The 22,389-nt window shown below is 37.6% G+C and overlaps 1 protein-coding gene and 1 pseudogene across 4 annotated transcripts in view; both read right to left on the bottom strand.

Moving 5' to 3' along the window:
• LOC134655682 (uncharacterized) overlaps window positions 1-22,389 on the bottom strand; it is a 500,300-nt gene that overhangs the window by 224,116 nt on the left and 253,795 nt on the right. The gene's annotated exons all lie outside the window — the stretch shown is intronic.
• On the bottom strand, window positions 20,776-22,024 carry LOC134656009 (uncharacterized; annotated as a pseudogene).

Raw genomic sequence — 22,389 nt, forward strand, 5'->3', positions numbered from 1 at the left:
GTTCGAATCCGGCCTTCACTGCTGGAAGGCTTCGTCACTTTGTCTTTAATATATGACATAATTATATTTCAGTTTATAACTAATGAGAGTGTTCGACAATTACGATGCATTATATGCATGTACGTGTGTGCGTATTATAAAAAAAGTTTATTTATATGAAATAGCCGCTGGTAGTAACCCAGTGAACACTTCGTTACGATTATTAACTAAAATAAATGTAAGAGATTACTTCAAAACCAACCGTATGAAAGGTGAACTCCTTTAGGAGTTTTGTAACTCAACTTCGTAACAGATTCTGATGTAGTTTTCACTTAATTTTACTTTAAATATATTTCTGATATCGTTTTGCTGAAAGTTAAATACTTAATGGCTAAAAGTTTCCAGAAGGGTAATAAAATAGATAACGATAACTTAGACCTAATAAATAATTTATGAGTAAGTAAATAACTTCGCATACTAGTTTTAAAGTCATATCATTAACAGAACAAAGTTAAGAAAGTTGTGAAAATGCAGCCAGTTGCCAACCATTCATTTGGATTGTTTTTCGATTAGAATACCTGCATTAAATAATTAACATAATACTAAATATGTGCTTAAAATATAGTACAAAAATACAACATCATTAATATTGAAAAAAAAAAAGTATTTAGGTAAGTATATAACCAAGCACTTATTGGCATACAATTTCGCCGGAAAGGAACCAAAATAGTTTTTCCTTGTTTGCGAAACAAGATAAATCATAGTTTTTCTTGTTCCACGGCAACCCATTAGGGGCGGAACTTTCTTCATGTGACTCTTATAAAACAAGAAGTTGTTGACTTGGCGACAATGGCGACGTGAATGTTAATCGGACAAATATTTTCAACATAATTAAGAGAAAATCTTGCACGTACAGTTAGAAAACTATAAGTAACTTAAACATAGGTACTTATTACCTAAAAACCTGTCGTAATACTTACTTACTTAGTTACTTGGCTGGCGCGATGACCCAAAATGAGTCTTGGCCTCCAACACAAGAGCACGCCACTTTGCTCGGTCCAGAGCGGTATCACGCCAGCTTTCGCCGACGCGGAGCTCACGGAGATCTGCCTCCACTCTGTCCGCCCACCGATATTTTTTTCGGTGGGCCTGTCGTAATAAAATTAGCTAAATCTATATTCCTTCAATTTGACGCTAGTTGATACGTAAATAGTTTACGTAATCGATACGTTTTTTATCCGTTAACCACTAAAACAATCATACGTGTTATATTTATTAGAAGAACACAAATTTAAGAAATATATCAACGTAATAACGGTTCGAATCCCATACTCGTCACCAATGTAGTAATTGAAAGCCGGTTTATTGCTGACTGACGTTTATAGTCAAATCATCTTAAGTGCCAGTATAGTAACAAGTACAATAGTTATTTGTACAACAAGTGATCAAAGTTTGATATTTCTTCGAGTGCTTATTTTGAGTCCCGTGCAAGCGAAAGATTCTATAATAGATTCACGAGCGTAGCGTAAATCTAATTTAGAATCTTGAGCGTAGTAAGGGACTCAAAAGCGCACGAGATGTAAATAACTTTGATCTCGTGTAGTACACAACATTTTTCACCTGAGCAGTGAGAACATACCTATTAGACAACTTGAAAAATGTAATCCTCCTTCATCACTTAATACCTGCACTCATGTTTTCTTAAGAAATACAAACAATTAAGTTTAATTACCGCAATGGAACACAAAAACAAAACGTAATAATAAATTCCAGTAAAATAATATAGAAATAACAAACATTAACTGACAATTCAATCGACAACTTTTTTTTGTAAACAAAATCTCTGTAAGATACGGTCCGAATTGCGGATACGTACTATTTGTCAACTATGGTAGAAATTCTTAAAAGTAAAATAATTAATTTTGCGTGATGATCTGTGTATTTTTTGAGTTCATTATTTTAATTGTACAATAAAATACCTAAAATATAGTATTTTATCAGTTTTTATCAAATCTTAAACTTTATTTTTATTAATTAATTATTAAGAATTCATACTCGTACGTGGTTTGGAACGATGCGGTCTGAAGTTTTTCGGGGGTCTATTATAAAATTTATAAACCGTGAATATACCTGTCGAGCGTAGACTGTAGCTTTTTTCTTTATATTTGTTCTCCGAAGTGAAGAAACGCAAGTCAGGAACGCGCCGGCCGCTATGTTGCCCAGAAGTCCGCTTTACCTCCAATTTACCACCAATTACCGGGATGTGTTTATGTGGAATAAAAACACATATTTAACTTTAATAATACTGGAGAGTGTTCAAGCAAAGTGCTTGGGTGGGTGAGTAAAACTCTCTGAATAAGCAACCAAGATCGGGGTTTATATAGGCAGAATATCCCGTCGTAGGTACTTTTCCAGCAACTAGGGAGTGTTACATGGAGAGTCAGTTTTATTTATTTCGACCAATCACCTTAATCTAATACATTTTATTAAATACAGTGATACAAGACTTAAAACTAGGCACATAACATTCCACACAATACATTAACATGATATAAACGGTAAAAAACACATAAAAGTAAAATTACACGAAATTACACGTAAAATCAAGATTAAACTAAAACATGCATGATTAAGAGCTATTCACGACAATACCATTGAATGTCGTTTTAACTTTTTTTGTCTGTTTCTTTTTGCTAACAGTGTGAAACGGACAGAGATAATAGAACCCAAGTATTTCGAACTTTTATTAGACCCTGCATGTTGAAATGACATTTGACTATAAAGGTCACTTGAATGTCATTTTGTCTCTTTTTAAGAATCAAAGTACCCTTGTTCGAGCTGCTGAGGTGAAAAACCTATTTACAATCGTAGCAATAACAACGGAAACGACAACATATGGATTTGTTTATATTGGCAACAGTGGCGTAGCTAGAAGATATGGCGCCCGGGGCAGGCACCAAATTTGCGCCCCCCCCCCCCCCAAACGAAATGAACTAATGAAAGGGCTACTTTTTTACTTATTCAAGTTTACTTTTATTTAGACAAATACAGTGTACGAGTATATGTGTTTATTTAGTACATCGGTGGCTACATGCTTACCCATCTGATGGTAAACGGTCACCGCATCCTATGGACGTCTACACTCTACACTCCAGGGGTGTGACATGCGCGTTGCCGACCATTTTAAAACTTATACACTTCTTTTTTGGAGATCTCCCTACTTGTAGCCTCTCGAGAAAAGGGAGCTTATTCAAGTTATTGTGGAATGAGCTCCCTTTTCTCGACAAATTTCCTCCCACCCGCTGCTGGTTGTGAAGGAAATTCCTCTTAAACCGCACAGGTGGCTAGTTGGCTACGAAACTATTGGACGTCACTGATGGAGATGTCAACACCGAGGCTCCCAATACTCCCTGATATGGGAAGGGTTGTGCCTTGAAAAATTGGGTTTTCTTAGCTGTAAACGCGCAAAATTGAGTCTTGGTGGGATTGATTTGGACTAAATTGGCCCGATCCCACACCGAAACTCTGGATAGAATGCTCTCGATACCTGACACGTTTTTCACGACATTCTAGTATTAGAACGAGGGATGTTGCCACGGCATGTGTTATACAGGGTGGTCCAAACCTTGACGTCCTTGATAACCCACGACGAGAGGATTCTAAAAAAAATTTTTGGACCTCAAGGTATGGACCATCCTGTATACAGGCTAGCTAAAAAATAACTGCATTCCCGTTGCCAGGGAGGTTTTGGGATTATACTGAGTAACCTTTACTATATGGGAGTATGGAACCAACCCCTAAGTCGCGAAAAAAAAATTTGGCTGTTTCATACATTTTGGCTGCTCCAATTTCTATGGGAGGGTAAACTTTTTTTTCGCGATTTCGGGGTTGGTCCCGTAGTAAAAGTTGTTCAGTATAATCCCAAAACCTCCCTGGCAACGGAAATGTAGTTATTTTTTAGCCATCCTGTTTAGGAATCCCCAGTACTGTCGTCCGCATATCGATGAATGTCGTCGATAGACAACATATCACAGATATGCAGCAGCAGCTATTGGAGCAGGTTCCGTCTACTACGGCTCATATGCGCCTGCCGGACAAAGGGCTAGCGATCCACTTGCATAGGTAGTCTCTTGGACAGTCCATAAGATGGTAACTTTGACAGGAGACCCCTAACGGAAAAGACGCGCTAACACGGGACACAACTCTGAAGCACTCGGCCCGCTCGCCTTATAAAACAAAAGCATAGCAACTCCCGCCGAATATCCCTCTGCTTGATTGAAGTTTCTGGTATAGAGTATTCGCACTACGAGATGATGGGCGGTAGGGCGCTACCGTCGTTTTTCAAGGTCGAGTTCGAGGCAAAAAGAGTACCTAAAATATTTTCTCTTTTGCGCTGTGGGCCAGATTACCATCCGCATTTTACACTTCACAGTGGTGGTAAATACGACTGACAAAAGCTTCCCTGCTGCCTTTGGCAAGGCGGAGAGGTAGTCTTTTGCCCATTTTGGCGCCCCCCCCCTTGGACGGCGCCCGGGGCACGTGCCCCCCCCCAGCCCCCCCCTAGTTACGCCACTGATTGGCAACACGAACGTGACAATCAAGTTATAAGCCCTTGTTCAGTCAATACAAGTTTAATTCCAAACTTAGGGATGAGGATGAAATTATAGCAATAGACGAGTCAGTTGACCCAAACAATAATTTTCCTTTTGCAAGATTGATAGTTTGTTATACAAATATTTGTATAACGAGTACTACAATTACAATATATTTCGTGGCCTTTATTTAAAATATTTTTGTGGTTGTGTAGGAGTTGTAGCCACGATAACCAACGTCAATTGAAAAATGTAAATGTACCGGGATGATACGAGTATAATAATATATTATGAAATTTTCTTAAATTATTTAAGTTATGATTGGCGTTTTCTAATAACGACTGACTTCACTTTTAGATACTAGTTAGATACTTGATCACTAATTTCGCTAATTTGTAAATTACGAGTATATTAAATTCCTAATAACCATTTTATTACCTCTAGTTTTGTAATTAGTTTTTAGCTAGTTTTATTTTATTTTAATTTTGTTAATTTTATAACAACTTGAAGTTGAAGCTGATTGTAAGTTACTGCTACAAATATTTCTCTACTTTCATTACAACCTGAAAACTATCCAAAACATATGTTACTGTTACTGTATATTGAACAGCACCAAAAACACTCAGAATAACGGGTGTTCGAACCTACTAAAAGAATTCATGAGCTATTGTTTCGTTTGTTAGGCTGTCATTCAACCTCAGCTAACATATAGAACAGACGTTAACATGTCGGTATAGAAATGTAAACACTCTAAGAAAAGATAAGATAAGATAATAGAATGACTTTATTATAACTGACTTAATTTTACAGCGCATTGGCGCCCCTTAGCTGTAATGCTGTAAAAAAAAATTTCAATGAACATCAAATATATATTTCATTTAAAAATATCCAAACTTATAACAACCATAATACACTCTCTCTGTTGGGATCTTCTGGATCACATAGTGTGCTGGCCACTTATATCTGTGTCGCCCACGCTGTCTATTTCGCTTTATGTTTAGTTATTTAGGACCAACACTAATGAGCAAATAAGCTTAAGAACTTTTACCACATCCCCTGAGAGTGTTTGCAACGTTGCAGCATGTAGAACCCTAGTTCGTCTCTAGTTGGGCGAGCCGAAAAAATTACTTACTTTGTTGTGTGTTACAACTTTTACGAGTATCTAAATGTAATCTTGTTTTAGAGGGTTGTTCCTTTAGTAGTTTTTGTGATTTTAGTTACCATTTCATGAAGTGTAAGCAGCTTATTTAAAGTGTAGCGTAATATGAAAATATTACATATAATCTACCTACGAACCTTAATATTAGTGATAGCATCTTTAAAATCTTGCGTTAATTATAAATAATTGGCATGTTGTTAACAGGTGGTGGTAACATTTTCAGTCTATTATAACATTATTTAGCGTTTGGTATCCAAATAGTAGTCTATTTATATAAAGTTCCTAGTTTGGCTCGGCCTAAACTAACTACTGTTTTTCTTACGACGTAACAAAGGTCTGTAAATTGGTTCCCGGAATTCATAAAACTCCCTCAGTTTCCGAGTTTCTTGCCGGGAAATTTTGCTTCCGCGTTAAGTAACTTTGTGTAACAGTTTATTTATTTTCGTTCTGTTTGAGGACTCGTACGACTCGCCAAAAATAATTCCTTCCAGTCTTTTTCAGGAGAGCCGGTAAAATGTATTTTTCTTTGAAGGAAGTATTATTTTTATACTAACGTCGAAAACGACGAAAACGTTATCTTGTATTTTGTTTAAAGGTGAAATAGGTTTCGAGGAGCGCCTAAAGTGAGAAACCTTCTCTTCCATTAATTAAAAGAAACACTCGCAGCGGACTTTACCTTAAGTAAATATTAACATAAATGGGACCATCTACCTTTACAGGAGAGTACCCGGAAGTAAGGCGTTTTTGCGACTCCTCTCTTAATATTAAAAATAGAACCGGAACCCTCCGGAGATAGTAGATCGATGTTTTGAATTTTATTAACACATTAAACGTCCACTCAATGACTAGATGATTTTTTGAGGGTATTGAAATTAGTACCTAAACATTCGAACTTTAACCGTGACTGTTATTGGTCAGTGCCTGCCACACTAGTTTACCTTACATAGAAAACAAGTATTCATGATAAACACACGGGCAAATGCTCTTACCGGGATTCGAAATTGAGACCGAAATTTTGTTAAATTTCTTTAAAAATTACAGTCGAGGCGCGAGCAAAGTTAGTGTAAAAGTAGACAGAGTAGACTATAATAATCAAGTAGCATATTATAAGATTTATAAGACACTGTGCTATACTCTCAAGGGTATGGTATGCCGTTTCACTTTTGTTAATTATTTCACAAGTTCGCGAGCACTTTTGTTTGAGAAATATCAAACTAAGTTAAGCCATACTTTTTTATTTTATTTTCTTTCTTAATTTATTTTGTTCTCTTGTAAGTTTTAAGTCTCAAATGTCAAATTAAATACCTGTCAGTGCTCTGTGAACGCGAAAATATTAAATCTTTAGTGTTGAATATTAATTACGGTGTTAACGCGATACCTAGATCAAAGCTAAAATGTGATTTGATAAATTATTTTTATATAAACGCGTCTACGGTTTTATTTTAGAATCAGAAACAAGCATTATATGCAAAATGATTTTGTTTGCACGCGTATTGGAGGTGTAAGTATTAATTTAAATAAAATGCAAATCTTAAACAATGTGCTTTTGGGATTAGCGTTTAGGAAATAAAGTCGTTAGTGGTGAATCTGTTTAGTCATGTTACCTTTTCGAACCTCATAGACAGTACTTCTGCCGGATATTTGTCTACTTCACATCACATTAATTATCGTAAAATGATAATCCTGGTGTGCGAATATTTTATCGGGCATCCGAAAAACGCGTCGCTATTTTCATCCCTAACATACTTATCTGAACACTATCATAAGTCCTCAGCGCAGCTCAAAAGTCCTCAGGAAATTTCCATAATTGGTGGAAGCATTGGGACGTATGAATGCGAGAAGTGATAGGAATTTCCATATCAATGCGTAGCGCGCCCTTTGCAGTAACTTCAAACGATAGCGTGGCGATGACAAACGCTAGAAGACCTATTCAAATTTACACATTGATGTGAATTTGATCTAATTTACCAAAACATTAGTGAGAACGAGATGCGCTGCGTGTGCTAAAATCAATAACATCTATTTAAAATACGAATGCTTCTCTTGATTAATATTGTGGAACTTACCTATTTTATTTATACATAATCAGCACGTTTTATAGTATAATAAATATTATAGATAAAAACCGGCGAGTGTGCGTTGGGTTCACAGACAAACAGACTGTCTACGTAAGCTCATTAACGTTCTGATTGTCGTCTTTGGGTACGTAACCTTAGATTAAAGCATTATCTAGGCCAATATAAACTGTAACGATAAACGAATGAGGTACGTGGCAGCATTTATTTGAACTGCTATTTCAAAATGTTTCCTTTCGTGGTATCAAATATTACTAAAAGTGCAACTAAAATTCTGTTACGTATTACAATTTTAAACACAATTTCATGTACCTATATTAAAATTTTAAACAATTTTATGTTTATTACAATTTAACGTCAAGAAAGGTCAAGCGTTTCTTTTTTTAGTTAGTCAACGTGCCTAAAAAACAATTGGTATACGCTATAATAATAATAAATATTAGGCAACGGAACTGTAGCATTTTAAATAATGTTGTCGTAACAAATTCAAATTCCCTTTTTCAATCTTGATATTAAATTTGTTCCTGCCAACAGAACAATTATAGCCTTCTACTGAATACGTTTAATTTCTCGCAAACACGTTGAGCGCAGAACGTGACGGGAATGAACGGTGGAAATCCGCGTAATATTAGAGGACTTTGCTCTAAGCACAGCTCTTGTTCCCTCGTATTAAGCTACTTATTTGCAATTTTCATTCAAGGGACTTCAAGAAACAGTATCAGTATTATCATGGATCCTATCTAGAAATAAGAGTATTAAAGAAGTCAGTACTAACGGTCCGCTAAAATAGTAACTAGGTATACCGAAACACGCCAAATGAGATTCGATGCAGTTAACTGAGAGGAAAAAAAATGACTTTATTTTAAAACTGTCAAATAATTTGGTGGTGTAAGTATATTGAATAATTGTAATAGTAAAATTAATTGTTGGTAATATTGTGATGTATTTTGTTTATGTACACGTTTATTACAATAAAAACATATGAAACATAACACATAACATAACCAAAAACATATGTACCTAAAGTAATTGCGGCAAAATCTGTTGAGCGTTTTTGTTTTTACCGCAGGCTACAGCGTACCTTCTGCTTTTGACTGCTGGAACTAAAAGCTCGTTACTTTATCGATGGAGGTATAAAAAGTCTACTGTTGTTATAAAAACGCGCTCGCGTGCGGAAAATATTGCAGATAGATTTGGCCTCATTGATCTTTATGTAAGACCTACTGCCGTATTCGAACTTCAAGATATTCACAAGAGACGACACGTACTAGATCCGTTCTAGATACGTTATAGTTTAGATTTCAACTAGTTCTCTTTTGCAGCGCAATTCGGGCAACCAATGTCACTTTTACGTTAGATAGAGTTAGATATCTATTAGATGTGAATTGGATCTCTAAGTCATACACCGCCACGGCTGCTGAAGTGGTGGAGTATGTGCACCAGAAGACCGGTTACACGCTGAGGGTGTTCCCGCTTCGATCGCGCCACTACGTGCACTTCAACTTTTTTGTGGTGCGCGTGCCGCGACCGCTGCAGGGGACCATCGAGTGCGCCGACTTCTGGCCGAAGGGTGTCGTGTTTCGGAGGTTCCGGGGCAAACTGCCGAATCCGACACAGGAGCAGCTGATGCAACGGAGCCACGCCGTTTTATCGACTAAATAGCTAGTGTTTAGTTTTAAGTTTATAAAATACATATGTATGTTAGTCTGTAAGGTATTTGTAATATGGGCCTTGTTGCCTGAATTAAATTTCCAAATAAAGAATAAAATAAAATAAATATCTTGTGGAAATCGTTCAAGAGTATCTCCAGAATCGCGCAAATGTCAAATTTGACAGGTTAGATTAGATCTTAAACATATCGTTATCGTATCTTGGTTATGCCTAAAAGATATCTAATAGATGTCTATTTCAAAATCAGAATCGGGCCCTAAGTAGTGTTTCTACGCATAAAAGTGGACAACAGGAACTTGAAACAATTATACAGGTACACATAGGTATCAAGCCTTTATTATTTATTTATTTATTTTATTTTAAAATTTAATTCAGGCAACAAGTTTATCTTCCACCTATACGGCAGCAGGTTAAAATATACGCTTCATTATTACTGAAGGCTTCTTTGATTTACATCAACTATTATTGTAACCCTACTGATGTTGGAAAAGCATCTTTGTCGTCTAAAAGCATCACAAAAGTCACCAAATGTCGCCAGAGTTTGCATTTTTAACGCAAGCAGACCAAGGCATTACGGCGCATACATTATGCACACATGGACTTGCCAGTTACTAGACTCCAGTAGCTGGAAGTCGGGCCTGACTGAATACAAAGTGGGTGCATGACTTGCTGTTACTCGCTTTAATTTACATTTGACGCCTTTAGTGTTTGGGAATGGTTTGGGTGTAAATATTTATCGGTAGCAAATTACCAATACAGCCCTGTGTGTTTACATATACTCATAGTATTATTTTATCGAAAATTTTTATATTCACCATTTGCGTCGTTACCGTAAAACGGGGTGGGTAGGTTTCGCGGGGAGAGGTGGGCTATGAATGGGGAGAGAAGGTTTGAAAGGGGTGAGAAGGGATTTTAAGGCTACTGCTACAAAAATAATGTATTCCAATTTAAAATGGAGCTATAGTAATACGCATAATAATAAAAATCGATCCAACAATCTTCCAAAATCACCTTTGTATGATTTCCCCTTTCACCCCAAATACGAGGCACTACGGGGTGAGGTGGGTTTTCCTCTTTATCGTCAAAGTTATCGCCTATTCCACTTATCCCCTCCCCAGTGGGGAAATGTGGAATATTTTGCCATCTATTTCTACTGGTAGTGATACATGGAATCAAGTCGTCCATCTATCCCCCCCTATTTTTGAATGGTAGGGCCAGATGGAATTTATTCCGCTTTTCCCAACTACTTTCCTCCCTGGTAGAAATCGGTGGATTTTTTTCCACGTGTACCTATTGATTTCCCCCCTGGTGGGTATAGGTAACTTGTTTTCCACATTAACCTCTTTTTTCCTCCCCAGGTGGGGACAGGTGGATTTTTTTTACCTATCCCTATAACTGCCTTGTTGTTTGGTAGGGATATATGGAATTTCTTCCACTCGTCCCTGCTACCTTGCTGTTTGGTAGGGATATATGGAATTTTTTCCACGCGTCCCTGCTACGTTGCTGTTTGGTAGGGATATATGATTGGAAAAGTTTCCATGTATCCCTACCAAAATACAATTAGGTTAAGATTATTGGAAAAGTTTCCATATATTTCAACCAAAATAAGAATCAGGTAAAGATGATTGGAAAAGTTTCCATGTATCCCTACCAAAATACAACCAGCTTAAGATGATTGAAAAAGTTTCCATGGATCTCTACCAAATAGCGAGGTTGTAGGGGATAAGTGAAAAAAAATCCACCTGCCCCCACCGAGGGGCAAACCAATAAGTATATATAGAAATAATTCCACCTGTTCCCCCCAGGGGGGAAAACAGTAGGTACGGGTGGATAAAAATCCATTTATCCCTACCAGGGGGAAAATGGTAGGGATATGCGGAAAAAAATCCATTTGGCATCAATTAGTAGGGATAGATGGAAAAGTATCCCTACTAGTAGAAATAAGTGAAAAAATATTCCACGTATCCCCACTGGGGGGGATATCGCGGTAGGGATAAGTGGAATAGGCGAAAGTTATGAAATGGAACTACCCAAAATAAAATAAAAACTAAAATACAAACGTCCGGAACACTTATTATATACACCATTCAGTTTTAATATGTAAAAATAAAATGTTATCGAGGTTTGAATTTCAGTTTTGACCCTACTCACCCCATTTTACGGTACACTTTCAATGCAAACGAAAAAAAATCTCGTTGAAAGGCCAGAAATATATTTAAGTAAACAAAATGTATAAGTATGTATAATTTCAAATGTTAAATATATCTTCACTTAGTTTCAATTAAGGTATTTTTATACGAAAAACTATACTTACCTAAGTATATCCCCCATGACTACGTGTATGAATAGATGCAAATGACTCGAAATGCATAAATTAGGCCTGTACTGTACAAGTAAGTATACATGCAGGTCTGTTTGTATACAGGAGATCTGTTTCAAATAAAAATATCCTGGTATAAAAACGGTAACTGAAGATTTTTCAGTTGAAATACCTTTCCAATACCGGGTGAGTATCAATTGGCCAAAATTAGCCATGGGTATTATTTTGTTACCATTAATCATTTGTGATATATTGCTAGGAAACGATTCAGTATAACAAAAAAATGGTAATTTTGTTTAAGTTAAACAGTTAAAAGTACATTTTGAATTTTGTGAATGAACCATTTTAGGTTTCATTATTCTTTTGAAGTTGAAGTGTCTTCATTGTTATCCCGTTCTTAAGTATACATCGTAGCACGTATTTTTTATACAGTGTGTTTTTAACTCCGTAAATTTAATTTCCTTAAGGTTCCGTCACACAGGCGCGTTTTCCGGACGGGGCGTGAGCGGGGCGCGCCGCTTTTACATATAGGTAAGGGGCGTTTTCTAAAATAAATATCGAAAACCTGATTCTTTCAAATCTGGACATTCTTGGGCTCATTCTACTCAGAATCGACAGCATTCTCCACCCTTCCATTAAAAAAATATGTCCCAAAATGTCCATTCCGTTACGTTTTATTATGAGAAAATTTTTACTTGTATGGACGTGACGTAGTGGAATGTACAATTTTCATACATGAATGTACATTTTTGGGACATTTTTTTATCATCAGGATTGAATATGCTAGTGATTCTGAGTTGAAAGAACCCAAAAACACCAAGATCCGTGAGAATCGGGTTATCAATATTTATTTTAGAAAACGCCCATAAAACGCTCACGCCCCGCCCGGAAAACGCGCCTGTGTGACGGAACCTTTATTAGTATTCAATTAATTTTAATGATAATACTATTAATTTTAATCTAATGAGGAACGAAGATGAAGGATGGTGGTCTCCGAATGTGCACACTTGCCTTAGATTACTCGTACGCGTACAATACTCACTGGCATTCTGCTGAACGTCGGCACGTAACATGGCACTATCTTCGATTCGACAAGGCGAGATTACTGGTACGAGAAAAATGTTACGTAGGGTAACAGCACCAGTGGCCAGCCAGGTACCAGTAGTCAGCCTTTTGAGTCGTTTATTGGTCATAAATATCTGGTATATTCGTTTAAACAAATCACGAGTACTCAAATAGGAGCTTTGATTCCTTATTGGTTAATACGTCACACAACAGGTGCGGTGAGGGATCGGGGGGAAGAAATATACTCGTTCATACAGGTGCTGTTTGTCGACGAGTGCAATAGTGTCATGTCCGCCATATTTTTTACTGCAAGTGGTGTTCTCTTAACAGGCAAGAAAAACTATGTTTTAATGTTAAAAGTTATTGTTTTTGTTAATGATTGGTTTATTTATTAGTTTATCTATTAAATTGCATTATATTTGAATGAAAATATCAATATTTCACTTATAAATTGAGGGGGCTGGCCACTGGATAACACTTTTTTCCAAAGAATCCAGTGCCCAGCCCCCCACGGCTGACCTTTGGGTTATTCGTTTATTTTATTATTTTCGAGCCAATGCGACCGTTAGGACCGTTAAATTTACATTTTCAAATTTAGTTAGGCATGCCCTAGTCAATTTAAAGTAAAACCCAGTAGTCAGCCGCATTTGAAATAACGTTTTAATGCGGCTGACCACTGGGTTTCGCTGATCCAGTACTCAGCCATTGACCTTGCTTGGTACTTCGCCGCCAAAAATATGTCCACATTTTTAAACCCTATCTCATTGAAATAAGGGTCATAAGTGTATACATATTTTTGACGTTAACTATAATACATACATAACTATCATTTTGCTTTTTCCTGGTCGGTATAATATGACTGTTTATTAATGATAAAATGATAATTAGATCTGAATAGACTCGTAATTAAACGAGTCTATTTTATTTTAGTTTTTTACCGAATACCTACTATGAACATAATTATATATTAGGATTTACCTCGTTAATTTTTGACGGATTAATTATTAGAAAATAAATATTGCGATTGTTAATTTGCAAGAATAGTGTTAGTTAAGTACCTATGGCCAACAAATTTCGTGTCATAAGAATTGTATGTACCTATAAGATTTTTTTATTTTATTAAATAAGTAAACAAGTAAGTAATACATATAAGCAAAAAAATAATAAACTAAAATTAAAAACTACAACTAACTACAATAACAGTAACAAAAATAATAAAGTAAAAATAAATATTATAATATATAAATATTAGTAATTTTGATCTAATTATTATGAATAGTTTATATAGGCTGAGCCCAGTACTCAGCCTGCTTACACAGAGGCTGCTTACTGGATTTTGGAGGCTGACTACTGGTGCCTTTACCCTACCACGTAAAATACGAGAAGCGATCGAGATTGGGCAGCGCCCTAATTTCAATCGGGATAGCGGCTGGGCTGTGCCGCCAGCATGCATGGAACCCTGTGATCCTTCAGTAGAATGCCAGTGGGTATTGTGACAGTGTAGTGGTTATACTGAGTTTGTGCTGTTTGTCGCTACAAGTGTTAGGTGATCCAAACCCAAACACACCACTATGCCCGCCTACAACGACAGCGCAAAACCTTCCCCAACCGGTTTTTTCAGCGCGCGCGCAACGTGCGACGCGGCGTGCCGCAGTACGCAAAGCACGGCCGCCGTGAACGCTGCTCACACTGTTTGTGCTTGAGAAAGGAGACCTAGGCTCTACGAAACATATGTCGCGTGTGGTTAAAAATACGTGAGTCTAAACCGTAAAATTATTTAAATATATTTGATAGCTGAGAAGAAAAATTAGAACTTCCCTTACAAAGACAGAGACAGAGTTCCCTTACAAAGACAAAGAGTCTTTCGTTTGTAAATATTATAAATAATAAAACGGGCTCCTGGTAGTCAACTCGTTTATATATTTACTCTTGCTCGCGTTAAAATATAAAACGGTTGTAGCAGAAACATGTAACACCAAGCTTGTGATTCATAAACGAAACCATTAAGTTTCGTTTGTCTCCAGCTATATAAAAGGTTTATTTGGAAGCATTCAGTGTGTAGCTACGTATTAAAGAGGCCTTTGATGTCGGCTTGCTCGCGGCGTTTGGCGGCCCGACTTTACAAGCTACTCGTTTAGATTTCAACAGCGCATGTAAAACAAGTACTTCTAATAAAATTTCTACATAACAAAAGGTTAAAGAAAATATGCGCAGGTGGAAAAATGGAGGATATTGCTTTATTTAAAAAAGGCTCTAGCTTTTTTCCACTATAAACTCTATGAATCTCAATCCCGGCAAGGAACACAATAGAGTATTTTCATCAAGCATACTCGTGATTGCGTGGTTTCTTGCCACAGAAAATGCACAGAGTTTATTTACTTAATTAATTTCTATATTAAGGCTCATTTATTAGCCAGCGAACAAATTTTGTATGTGTAATGTTGATGTATTAAAAATTGGTTTGTTCTTTTTAATTTATCCAGATTAGTTTGATTGATTTACTTTTGTTTCTTTTCTGTTAGTGAAAATTAAATTTATATAGGGCTACGACTCTTAGAGACTCTATACAACTACCCTACATACCCCATACAATAATAGTTTGATAAACTATTATTTTTAATAAAAATAGTTGTACTCACGAGTCCGTTTCACACGTTTCAAATTTGAATTAATGTTGCTGCCTATTTGCGACATTTACAGGAATAATGCAGTCAGTAGTAATATCGCGCTGAAATACTGCAGCAGAAATACTGGTGTAGTCTAATTCCGAACAGCACGGAGTCTACAACAACAAAGTTTGCTCTCGCGGCGTATTCGCTGGGTAACATCTAGAGTTAGTGCACTGAAATAAATCACTGATTATATCAAGCTTCCTCAGAACCCTCATTTGGTATGTTTGTAAATGCAAACTCATCTGTTAGAGCCGAATCCCCGACTCTATCCACAACGAACTCCTGAACAGTTTCGATAAGAAACTAACATCTAGACAACAAATTAGCCCCGCTCCAAAACCGTGCCTTAAACTTGTAAACTCTGGCTTTGTATAACGACTGAGTACAAAATGTTGATCATATGCTCATAAAGTGGAAGTTTCTGAACACTAGCTATACCATTCCGCTTTCAGATTTAAGCTATGCCATGAGCAAAGACAGACGGATAAACTTTATAACTTTGGCCATATTTACAGAGTACTCGATAAGGCTTGCTCCACACTTTGTAATCAGTCTCTGAATTATGTGCAAGTGTAGTAAAGTTGAAGCAGAAGTTTACGCGAAATGGGATTAGGATCAGCGTTGTATAAAGGTGAGTAATGCATTTTCAAATTCAAAATTATTAAACTAATGATCCAGATCAGCTATTCTCTCTCTATATTATAGAATGTAGGAGAGGTATAGACCAGGGATGTTGAGAATGCAGATTTTTTGACATCCGCGGATGCGGATGCGGATGCGGATTTTTAAAGGCTCACATCCGCGGATGCGGATGCGGATGCGGATGTCAAGATTAGGTACTTAGAAAACGTCAAATATTACATTTTTAGTATTTTTTTTATTAAAAAAACCAAACGTTTAGTATTTGAGCAAGAATATAGGTGCGTTATATTTAATAAACAGTAACTTCGCCGACTTTTCTGGATCTAGACGATTTCGTTATAGGTAATGACGAAATTACCTAGCACTTACGCCGCCGCTAAGACGTTCCTGTACCGACTTGTTCAACATCCGCATCCGCATAAGCTCCGCATCGATTTTATGCGGATGCGGATGCGGATGCGGATGTTGAAAATAATGCGGATGTTCCGCGGTTGCGGATGCGGATGCGGATGTTCGCAACATCCCTGGTATAGACCTACAGCATAGGCACAAATATACTGTTGAATACAATCTAAACTACTTACAGCAACAAACGTTAGGGCGATCGCTTTATAAATCACTTCAGCTCACTGTTTTCTATTCTTAGCCCGCCGTAAAGCATCACTTAGACGGGTGTTATCTTGAATCTCGCTGTGCGCTCCCACTCGGAGGCGATCGACACCTAGACTTGAATACGATTACGGATTCTTTTTGCAAAGCGTTTTGTAGTTGTTTCCTTTGGATTTATATCTTGTAAATAATGAAGATCGTCGAGGCTTTGTAATACTTGTACTAGCTTTTATAAAATATTTTATTTAGACTTTAACGGCCCCATCTAGAGAAACTTTAATCAAATCTTGCAAGTTAAATTTGACCTGCTTTCCAGTTCCCGAAATAACGGAAATTAAGCATAAGTATTGAAATTATTTCACATAGCTTTCGTACTAATGCCATGTACTATATTACCTACATGTTACATATTTCATTTGCGAAATTCTTGATGCACAGCATTGCAGGATGCTGATGTAGCGGGATAATTTAACCTATAGGTAAATAGTACGGAATAGAAAGTCTATAATAGAGCAACTCAAAGTCGTCTTTTAGTTGTTTTGCATTAGGTGCGACAAAACATTTAGATGAAAATGTAGATAGATAAATAACCTCTTATTACAATCAGAATACGCCTCCATCTCCTAATCTGCTAATCTGAAATTTTATATGAAAAACTGATCCCACCAAAAACATTTTCATGTAAAATGTTGCCAAGACGAAACCATAAGACTCGCACTGACAAAAAGTTATCAGATGTCTTGTAGAGCCAAGCCTCTAACTCTACAGGCCCTACCTTCACAGACTCTACACCTTAGTCAAAATATGTGGCTTGGCCGTTTCGTGACATGGGCATAAGGTGAAAAATGTATTCACTATCAATTATTTTTTATTATAAAATAGTTCTTGTAATACAAATACAAATACAAATAATTTATTGAGAAAAGTATAGTACAGTGGTTGCTCTTAAAGACAAATGATTTATAAAGACAAGTGATTTACAAATGCCTGAACTAGGATTCCCTGTGTTTCAGGCAGCAAAGGACAATATTAATTATTTATTACTTATTCACTTAATTACTAGCAAAAAGCAGAGCTTTGTACGGGCTCGCGGAGTTTTCCTACCTAAACGTACCGGACCGCGACATTGATCCAGTCCGAGGCTTGTTCCATGATCGATCGAGTGGGTACCTATGTAATAAGTCCGTTAAGAACGCAGCTATAAGTGAGAGCAAGAAAGAAAATATACTGACCGGATCCCGGTTGCTGTCCGGTACGCCTGTCTGTTACAGCTTTTACTTTGTCCATTAAAAACGTGTCCAGACGACAAAATCAAATTGCCAATTACATCCACATGTAATATACAATTTCATAAGCGCTTATTATTACATCCTACACGGTCGCCCAGTACTTTTGTACTGGCTTTCCTACATAATGTTAGGTCAGCGAGCCAATGTCCTTGAATTAAATTTTTGCGTCCACACCACACAATTGAGCGAAAAACTATCCCGTCTGGACACCTACTGGCGGTAATCACGCTGCTCCGCACATAAACACACACACACAGTTCCACTAGGTACACCCAGGGTTCAGCATCAGCTCTATCTTGGATACTGCTCTTCTAAGTGCTCATTAAGACGTGTCAGATGACCAAAACAGCGTGTGCCTATGTTGCACCAAACCTATCTTGGGTACTAATCTCCTAAGTGCTTATCAAGACGAGTCGGATGACTAAAACAGCGCTGACTAAAACAGTTGCAACAAACCTGAGTTCCACTTGGTACTGCCAGGGTTCAGCATCAGCTCTATCTTGGGTACTGCTCTCCCAAGTGCTCATCATAACGAGTCGGATGTCCAAAACAGCGTGTGTCTATGTTGCACCAAACCTGAGTTCCAATAAGTACAGCCAAGGTTCAGCATCAGCTTTATCTTGGGTACTACTCTCCTAAGTGCTCATCGATACGAGTCGGATGACGAAAACAGCGTTTCAGCAACAAACCTGAGTTTCACTAGGTACAGTCACCAGCAAAAATATATGACTGTGGGCAGGCGTGCAAAAATATCTGATGCTCCATTGGAGGCATAAGTAGGTATATGACGACACTACCTCGGTAAAATATGTGATGCTTTGTAGCTGGCTAAAACATCGTTAGTCTGTATCCGCATAAATATCGGATCGGGACGCTTACAAATATTTGACGACTCATAAAAATCAAAATTATGTGATTACTCTCATCTGGCATAAATATCTCTCCACTGTGAATGCAAATACATCGGACGGCAAACGGACCGCCTATATATCTGACACGAAATTATGAAATATGTCATCAATCGGCAAAAACAAACCATACCAGGATAGCATAGAGCCTTAAATTGCAATGAAGTGATTTGACAATTCACGACAAGAGTGCAGACTTGTCATTGCATATGTCTTCGTGAATTGTCAAATCACTTCATACAATTTACGGCCCTATACCAAACCTGTATGATTCGTTTTTGAAGGTCGATAACATATATGTGATTTTCCAACGTGTTTCTTACATAGGTAAGAAATAATAAGAATATACTGACCCCCTCCCCCTACCCCCCTACCCCCCTACCATATACATATTACGTAAGAATCTAAAGGAAAAAACGAGTACGCGTTTGATTTGTTTTAGTGTTTATTTTTCAAAAAAATATTTTTATGAAAGTTTATTTGTACGTACGTTTGTACACTGACTGAGTGTAACACAAAGTCAGGAGATGATCCGCTATACTTGGAACGTGGTATCATTGCATGCAAACAGGACAAAGGTACTTGAGCTCGTTTAAGCTAACTCTGCACCGTGTTTGATAGCATAGAGTGTGGAAGTATTATTCTTATTTTAAACGTCACAATTTCATAGAAATTAAAAAAAATCGCATCTTTGTGATCTTACGTAAGAACTATAAAAACCCCCTCCCTCCCCCAAGTAAGAAAAAAATTGAAAAAATAAGATATCTACGACACCCCTCCACCCCAAAATCGTCTTACTTAATGAATAGTAGGTATTCACAGAAACTTAATTGCTAAATTAGGAATCAAACCAAGCGAAGCGAGGTGGGTCTGAATCCAAAATTTTAACCCACTTTTGTATTCATCGTTGTTAATGGCATAAGCGCCATCGACATTATTGAAATTGAAAACACCACATAGGTATCTTTGTCTGAGTACCCACAACGCAAGCCTTCTTGAGCTTTTCTGGGGCTTAGTCAATTTGTAAAACAACGTCCAATATTTATTTATTTATTTACTACTAACGCCATCTGTTAGAGAAATATAACATTACCACGAATGTTAATTCATTGTTTTGCCAAAAGATGGCGCTAGTAGTAATACAAAGTGTTATTACATTATTTTATGTTTTTAGGTTTATAAAATGATATTTTTATGTTTGATAACACATCTAGACATGAATTTAAATTACTATGTTAAATCTCAAGCCTAACAGTGCAGTAGTTTTTCCGTAAAGTGTACCACAAGAATGCATAGTTTGTCGAATAGTGATAGGGCTCGCTTCGCTCGCCCTAATAAACTATAGGTATGGTACACAATATAAGTCTTATCACCTAAACAAAAAGTGGATTCTTAAGTTCCATTAAATATCAGAATACAGTAGGTAATCATTTTACGACTATTAGTAAGTTCTCTGTATCATCGTACGTCATCTTTTGAAGGGCGTTGCTATTAAGACGTGTCTTATTGGTATTAAGTAAAATTGCTTGCTGGACATTTTTGGTCAGGTACAGCATACTATTTTCTGCATCAGCAGAATTATAAACGGGGCCAAAGTCAATATTGCGTAAATCATCTCCAAGTTTGTTTATATTTAAACAGCGGCGAACATGATGTTTGCAGGTTTCCACATCGCATGCTTTAGACTCTGATACAGAGAAACTATCTAGGTCAGAAAATATGTTATTGTTCATAGGTAGTTAAAGTAATGAAAGTGAATGAAGTGCTTTAAAAGTATGTGAAAAGTTAGCGCTCCTAGGCGCCTTCATAATCTATAGAGTTTAAATACCTTTTCTCGGCCATTTTTCTAGCTGGGCAGTCGGCTTCGCCTGTTTGGTGGTTGCATGGTTTCTTGTAGTACGAGCATGTTGCACATTTTGGTGCTTCGTCCTTTTTTGTGCATTCCTTAAATGAGTGACCCGCTTCGCCGCAGTGGCCGCAGATGTGAGTCTCCATTTTGCAGGTTTTCGCTGCATGATTGTAAAGCTGACATTTGAAACAGCGCGTAACCAGGGTGAAATCCCTAACAGGGCACGATGACCAATTCACAAAAACTCTGTCATTCGTAATTAAGGCCTTGCGTATCGCTCCAGAAACTTCAATTATATAATTACAGGTCTCGGCGTCCTTTTTTCCGGATTTGTGACTGAGCTTAGTGGAAGCCATAAATTTTTCGAGCAACCAATCTTGTAATTTATCGGCTAAGTTTTGATGGAATATGCACTTGAGGACTTCAGGTTCCTGCATGTCCGCGGGAACTCCAATGACTACAATTCTGGGCTTGCGTTTTTGTGGCTCGTCAACGGTGAGTCCAGAGGTCATAAGCTGCGCCGATTGCTTGAGTTTTATTACGTCTTCTTTTGAGTCAGTGCTTATCACTACACCGCCATTTTTGATCTTGCGCAACCCTCTCACGTGCAGCTTCATTTCTTCGGGCCGGATAATCTTTTGAACGAGAGATTTTTGTCTCCTCACTCGATTTCAACTTGTCAACCGGATAGATTGCGACTGAGCTAATGTTAGACGGTTGAACGTACCTCGTTCCATTATTCTTCAGGGCGTCGGCAAACGATACAGGTCCCGAAACTTGTCGGCTGGATTCCTCAATTGACTCCTTTAGTTCTTGGATGCGTTGTACAAGATCAATTTTTTCCTGATGCGCTTGGCGAGACTGATATGCTTGGACTGCGTGGCTTTTTAGGGATTGGTATTCAATAGCCATTTGTGAGGCTAAGTGGCTCACGTTGCGACACAAGTTGTTAATTCTGATCTTCTGGTCAGTGTTAAGTTTACCTTCTGCAGATGTAGAGCATACGTCGTGGAGGTTCAGTTCGATCTTTTTCAGCCAGGTCTGGATGTCACTCGTGGGAAATACCTTTGGGGGCTCTTCTTCCTGCGGCATGTTTGCTGGTGTGGGCCCGGGCGGGCCGGGCTGCGGCGTGGGCGTTGAGGGCGGGCTGCGGCGTGTTAGTCCACTCCGATTAAATGGACTATTCTCCGACATTTTTCGCTTACACTTGTTTACTACACTTATACATTATACTGTAGCCGTAGGTCAGGGTAGATGACTAATGACCCAGATAATGCACGATTGGAAATGCAGACAATCACGAAATTATGCACGTGAATAATTATAGACAGGTGGAAATCGGCCTGTTTCGAGAAAAGTCGTCGACATCTCTTCTAAATACCTAAAACTGGTATGGATGTGTTCCTCGTGATCTCTAGAATACGAAATGACCGGTTTTAGTTTATGGAGAGGGGGACGGGTCGAAAAAAAGGGGGGCAAAGATGGCGGCCGACCATTATTGATATTTGTTCACATCTTGAGTCCTATGGGACCGATCGGTTCGTGTGAGGTGTCGTTTG

The sequence above is a fragment of the Cydia amplana genome, chromosome 17 (genome assembly GCF_948474715.1).
Source record: "Cydia amplana chromosome 17, ilCydAmpl1.1, whole genome shotgun sequence".
NCBI classification, from domain to species: Eukaryota; Metazoa; Arthropoda; class Insecta; order Lepidoptera; family Tortricidae; genus Cydia; species Cydia amplana.